This window comes from Phoca vitulina, unplaced genomic scaffold, assembly GCF_004348235.1.
Source record: "Phoca vitulina isolate PV1807 unplaced genomic scaffold, GSC_HSeal_1.0 scaffold12, whole genome shotgun sequence".
NCBI classification, from domain to species: Eukaryota; Metazoa; Chordata; class Mammalia; order Carnivora; family Phocidae; genus Phoca; species Phoca vitulina.
The window spans coordinates 8,028,111-8,034,908 of record NW_022589715.1 but is presented as its reverse complement, the minus strand read 5'-3'; the positions used below and the strand labels follow the sequence as shown (position 1 = coordinate 8,034,908).

At 37.1% G+C, this 6,798-nt stretch overlaps 1 pseudogene; it reads right to left on the bottom strand.

Moving 5' to 3' along the window:
• Window positions 1-2,415: 2,415 nt before the first annotated feature.
• The window catches only part of LOC116636409, an 85,391-nt pseudogene continuing 81,008 nt past the window's right edge, over window positions 2,416-6,798 (bottom strand).

Sequence of the window (6,798 nt, the reverse complement as noted above, 5' to 3'; positions counted from 1 at the left end):
ATTAGTAGTAGAATTTATATAACCAGTGGAATGGCTATTGATTGGAGTTTTACTTTCCACAGACTGTTGAGTGAGGAGAACATCTTCTACTGTTTAAATGTTGTTTAATCTCCACATGCCCCCCTCCCCACCATAAATCCATTAAACAGTGTTCCCTTGTGGAAGAGTGGTTCTCCAATAACCATTGTCCTATCTTTTTTAGAAATAACACTGCCGTGGCCCAAGCTGTAGACGGGCATATAGCCACACAACTTGACCACCTTTCCAGCCTCCATAATGACCAGATGTGGGCTACAAAGTGTGAATGGAAGTAATGTGTGCAACATTCTGTCAAATTATCTGTAAAAGAAGTATCTTGCCCTTCATTTTCTCTTCTTCCTCTTCTGACACTGGAACATGCAGATAAAGACGTGCGGTTCCAGTCCTGCAGAATAGGGTAGCACCCTAAGGAACAACAAAATAGGAAAGAAGGACTTGGGTTTTTGGAGACCTCATGGGCTAAACTTGCCTTTCTACCTACCAATCCTATGCTGGGACCACCCACCAATTCTAGATTGTTAGATAAGAAAGAAAGGAACTTCTTTCTTGACTGAGCTGAGTGAACCACTGTATTTTTGAGCCTCTTATATAAATATAGTTGGTCAATCCATATCCGAAGTAACACATCTAAAAATAAGCTAATACTTCAATATCTGTGCTGTCAGATATGCTAGCCATCAGCCCTATGGCTACTGAGCACTTTAAATGTGGCTAGTGTGATCAAACAACCGAATTTTTAATTGTATTTAATTTTAATTTGTTTACATTTAAATAGCACATGTAGCTAGTGGGTATCATATTGGACTACACAGCTCTAAACTTTTAGACATTATATACACATTAAAACTTATACCTTTATCAAGTTAAAATTTTACAGAGACAAAAACATGGATTACAAAACTATTTAATCAAATTCTCCTATCTAAAATTAAGAGCTTAAAGGTCATATTTTAAAAACAGCTTTGAATACCTTAAAGATCAGGAAAAAGGCACAAACATTGCCAAAATTCTTATAAAACTTATTAAATGAATTACAGAGGTATTGATTCTATGAAGTTCAGTTTACTGCTTTATTAGCTTAGAACATACTATTATTGTCATATCTTCCCTCCTAGGGTTAGAAATCCTACCTTGAACTTTCCAAGGTTATAGGTTTTTGAATTACCAAGCAACTGCTTTTTTATTGGGATATTGAATTATTAGCTATTAGAGTCCAATTGCAATTTCCCCGATCTGAGATGACATGCTGTGGGCTCGGCCCTTTTTTAATAGGAATGTAGCTGCTATATCAATGGGGCTTTAAAAAACTCAATATATCCCTTTTTTGTAGGCTCTAGTTGTTTGGAACTTGATGTTTTTCTCCAAATGGTATGTTCTTTAAGTTCCATTTAGACAATGTTATATACATTGTCCTGAAATTGTTATATTTTGACCTCCTTTGTAAGTATTACTGGAAAATTATACTTAATACATATATTAACACCTTATTTTAATTAGTAAGACCATCAAGTTTTCACCTCCCAGGGGACAAGGGATGAAGATTACATAAAAACATCTCTTTTTTAGGATATTTGGCTAATTTATCATCTTGGAACACAGTTGCTATGCTGTACATGACCAGCAATGTTGAGTAACTTTGGATCAACTCTTCACCTGGTTATTGGAAAGGCCCACTAGTGGTGAATCTTTCTTGCTCTTGGAGTAGCTTCTGCCATTAATGGGACAGTATGACTTACTCCAATTCCTTGTATCTACCCTGTTTACACAGGATGAGGACAGTACATCTGCATGTATTATATAATTAATAAACAGAATACTCACATATATTAACATATCGCTTAGTATTACAATTAATACAGAGTTATTCTATTCTGCTAGGATCACTTTTCTTGTGTAGTTTTATGTTAATTTTCTTAAAAAAAATAACATAATGGACATTTGATTATTCGGTTTGGCCAATTGACTATTCTTCACTTTTGGATGGTTGCAGATTAGCCAATGATAGTTCCAGTAAGATGTTCCTTTATTTTTATTTATTTATTTATTTATTTATTTATTTATTATTATTATTTTGTTTTATTATGTTATGTTAATCACCATACATTACATCATTAGTTTTTGATGTAGTGTTCCATGATTCATTGTTTACGTATAACACCCAGTGCTCCATTCAGTACGTGCCCTCTTTTTTTTTTTTTACCAAAACAAAACAAATCTTTATTTACAATTGCAAACTTAAACAGAAAATCTTGGGTTCTGAATCTGTGACATTTCCAAGGTCTCTTGATCAAAAAGGGCTGCAGCAGGCAGGGAAGCAAACACAGGGGCCAATCTGGATTATTTTACTCAAGATCGTCACCCAGAGCAAGAGAAGGCCTGATCAGTCTTGCTCTGGACTACATCTCCCCACACTGTGAGATCACCACAGGCAGCCTGGGCTTATTGTTGGGGCCTGTGAGGACATTCTCCATCTTTTGCATCACTAGAAGCCCATCAATGATTTTTCCAAACACTACGTGCTTCCCATCCAGCCAATCACATTTAGAGCCGGTGATGAAGAACTGGCAGCCATTTGTACTGGGACCACTGTTTGCCATGGAAAGCAGACCTGGAGCTGAGTGTCTTAGTTTAAAGTTTTTCATTTGCAAACGTCCTCCGGTAAATACTGGCAACCCCAGAACCATCTCCATTAACAAAATCCCCACCCTGGATCATGAAATCCTTTATGACCCTGTGGAAGGTGCTCCCTTTGTATCCCATCGGAACCCCATCTTTTCTGAATTCTCCAGTGCAGAACTGCCTAAAATTCTCAGCTGATGTCTCTTTAGTCACCCAATATCACATATGTTTTGAAAATGTTCCTGCTTTTTAACCACAACAAGGTGTTGCATTTCCTTCATGAGAGTTTACTTGGGATTGGTTATCTTCCAAGTTTCTTTGTCTTTTTGCTTCAAGGAGGTGTGCATGAATGTTGATGAGCAAACATTTTGAGTTGGGTTACTTTTAATGACAGAAATGCAAAAAAAAATTGTCCCTAAGGCCTTGCGTTCACAATGATTTTTTTCCATTTTAACAACTAATGTTATTTATTCCTTTAAACTCTATGCCTAATATAAACTTTTTTTCTTTATAATACACCTTTTAGATTTTTAGCTTTTTACGCAAACTTTTAGTACTCTCTTCTTACTGAAAAATTTTATGTCTCATCCATCACCATTTTAAAGGGAGTTGGGGAGAAAGGGATCTAATTTGAGGAATCATAGAATTTTTAAACCGGCAAAGGGTTAGAGATCATTAGTGTGTTCCTTTCATTCTACAAATAAAAAATTGAATACTCATAGTGGACAACTTATCATTAAGTTGTATGTATGTGTGTATGTGTATGTGTACAAACACATATACCCCTTCTTAAATTGTTAAAAAATAATTAGTCATACCCTGTTGGAGCTGGGCTTTGGTAACTTCCCTGTAAGTGTCTTGGGATTCCTAGACAGATTTGGAGATGGATCAGAATGTCCTGGGGTCTGGGTTTGGACTGATGCTCTCTCTCCCTAAGGGACTGCTCCGAGGCTATACCAGAGGGTAGGAATTAAATCAGTTCTCTTTCAGACCATCCTCAATCAATTTAGAAACCAAAGGGATTATCAAGCCACTCCATATTTAGAATGGGAAAATGCCAGAGGGACAGTTCCAGTCTCAGGTTACTCTGAGCTCATACAATCTGTGTGTCTGCTACAATTGCTCTGTATTTTAAGAAATTTTTGAGATAAATGATATGCCTTATGACTGAATTCTAGCACGAAAATCTTAGGTAAACCAGCAGATAATCTTGGGAATCATGGAGTTCATCTAATTCATTTTGCTTATATACAGAACAGAAAACAAATCTGGTTTAAATTTCATAGGACATTAAATTACTGTGGCATCAGAATTCATAATGATCAATTTGTTCTAACTTTTTAAAGAGTTACAATAAGAATAAGCAACAATGTACTTTAATTAGATATAAAATATTTTTTTGATTAAAGTGCTTTTGGATTATTAGTTAAAACTTTCCACATAATAGTTTTTTTTAAAGATTTTATTTATTTATTTGACAAGAGAGAGACACAGCTAGAGAGGGAACACAAGCAGGGGGAGTGGGAGAGGGAGAAGCAGGCTTCCTGCGGAGCAGGGAGCCCGATGTGGGGCTCGATCCCAGGACCCTGGGATCATGACCTGAGCCGAAGGCAGTTGCTTAACGACTGAGCCACCCAGGCGCCCCTCCATGTAATGTTTTAAGCCATTTTCATGTCAGATAAACATAACCAGTGTGCTTTATTCATTAAGAACACATTTTGTGATTTTGTTGCACAGAGAAAGCTGAGGGGTGAACATCTATTAGCATTACCCTCTTCTATCTAATAAGATATATTTAACATAATAATCTAAAATTCTGAGACTGTTAACCCCATTCTCAGTAGAAGCTTTTTCTTTCATTGTGCTTTCTTATATTTGTTTCTTTGGATCTCTTTTTTGGAAAGGCTACATAACTAAGAACACAAGGTTAAAAACAAATTATTTGTCATTGGACTAAAATACTTTTGTTTGCTTATATTAGAACTTAACCCTTTAGGGGCGCCTGGGTGGCTCAGTCGTTAAGTGTCTGCCTTCGGCTCAGGTCATGATCCCAGGGCCCTGGGATCCAGCCCCGCATCAGGCTCCCTGCTTCTCCCTCTCCCACTCCCCCTGCTTGTGTTCTCTCTCTTGCTGTGTCTCTCTCTGTCAAATAAATAAATAAAATCTTAAAAAAAAGAAGAACTTAACACCTTAGATAACTATGAAATACGATAACATTTTCTTAGTGAAATTAGTAAGACCGTGCATGTTTCTATGATGAATAACAAAGTCACTATGTTTTGTACTAGTTTTACACATACATAATTGTTTTTAATATTATCAAAAACCCTCAAAAATATAACAGTAGTCAATCCTACTACTTTAAAAACTATATTCTTAAAGAACAAAGATGAGAAATTAAAGTTTTCCCTTAGAGGATGTCTTAAAAAGCTGTCCCTGAGTCAAGGAAGTAATTTGATAAAGACAGCAGTTGACTAGAAATAGAAACTGCTGTTTAGCCCCTGGAATAAAGCCCTGGAAACAGCTACATAGCTACATTTTAGGGACGCCTGGGTGGCTTTACTGGGCTATTAGCTTTATTGTTCAGAGCATATTGATTTATGCAAAAGAATCAGCAACCTTAACTATTACTTGGAAGAAATGAACAATTATTTTATATTAAAACTTAAGAAAAAAAATCACACAGTTCATTTAAATTCATGGTACTGCCTAGGTAATTTTCATTATACCAGTTTGCAAATATAATAACTCATCCCTGAAATCCCCTCGTCTGGCACTTCTCTCTTCTTAGCAAAATCTAATAGGGCAGAATTTCAGTTAAGTCTCGTGTCATAATGATTTTTCTTCTTTTCTTACTTGGGGAAGATTTTTTTCTTAACCTACTTTAAGGCAGTCAGGAAAATAAGTGATTAAAGCACGTCTAGTGATGCACTGTCCTTAGTTTTGTAGCATAAGTTGCTTTCTTAAGTTAATACAAAATATTCATTGTAAATTTATTGTGAGGGGAGATATATGTCAAGACGGGCCCATCATAATTCAAATGTGTAAAGAAAACTATCTATCTTTCTTTATGTTATCACTGTTCTCATTTGCCCTCAAGCCCTTCATCTCACAAAGGGAGAGGGAAACTTAATTTGTCAATTAAAGTAATCCCATTATTCCCTAGTCAAAACTAATTTTTTAGAGGAGATTGACAAATAGTTCAAGACTTTTCTGTTCTTATCTTGGGAAATGGAGAAGAACCAATTCCCACATGGTGTTAAATGAGAGCCCCATGCACATTTGTTGTTCTTCCATTGAGGTGTTTATCTTTTTTTTTTTTTTTTTTTAGAGATTTTATTTATTCACTTGAGACAGAGAGATACAGAGAAAGAGAGAGCATGAGCAGGGGAGAGGCAGAGGCAGAGGGAGAAGCAGGCTCCCCTCCGAGCCAGGAGCCAGACGTGGGTCTCGATCCCAGGGCCCTGGGATCATGACCTGAGCTGAAGGCAGATGCTTAACCATCTGAGTCACCCAGGCACCCGAGTTGTGTATCTTTTTTTTTATTTAAAATTTTTTTTATTGTCCGAGTTGTGTATCTTAATGGTCTCTGGACAACAAAGTTGGTGTGATTGCTCTCTTTCATTGCTCATGATGGTCCATGTCTGGTGTGATTCTTGGTTTTTTTCTTTGGCACGGTCAAGATGCAATGGTGGACCCTTTCTTGTCTTCAGGTCTTGCTGGTAGTACTTTCTTTGATTCTGGCTGAGACTCCAATTTGCTCATTTTCTTAGATGGTCTCTCCTATAAATATTCTATTACAGAATCCCTTGTCTTCTTCCTGCAAGAATCTTATTAGTGAGCTCACCAGCTGGAACCCTCAGCTACTCTTTACATCTTCTCTGGGACCTGCTGGGAGTTCTGCACCCTCTCCATACCTGACATAGGCCAAAACACAGCATCCCGACTCTGCTATATTTGCTTTATATTAATGCACAGCCTTCTTCAAGGTGGTCTCCTTCTAGAGTCCCAGATGGGAATGATGGCACAAACCTGCTTTTGGTTTCTCTGGCATTTTTGGGCTCTTCCTACCACTTTTCCTTAGATTTGGCCCTGGTGCTGAGGGTACTTTGGGAACAAAGCAGGTGATGGGAGGACACT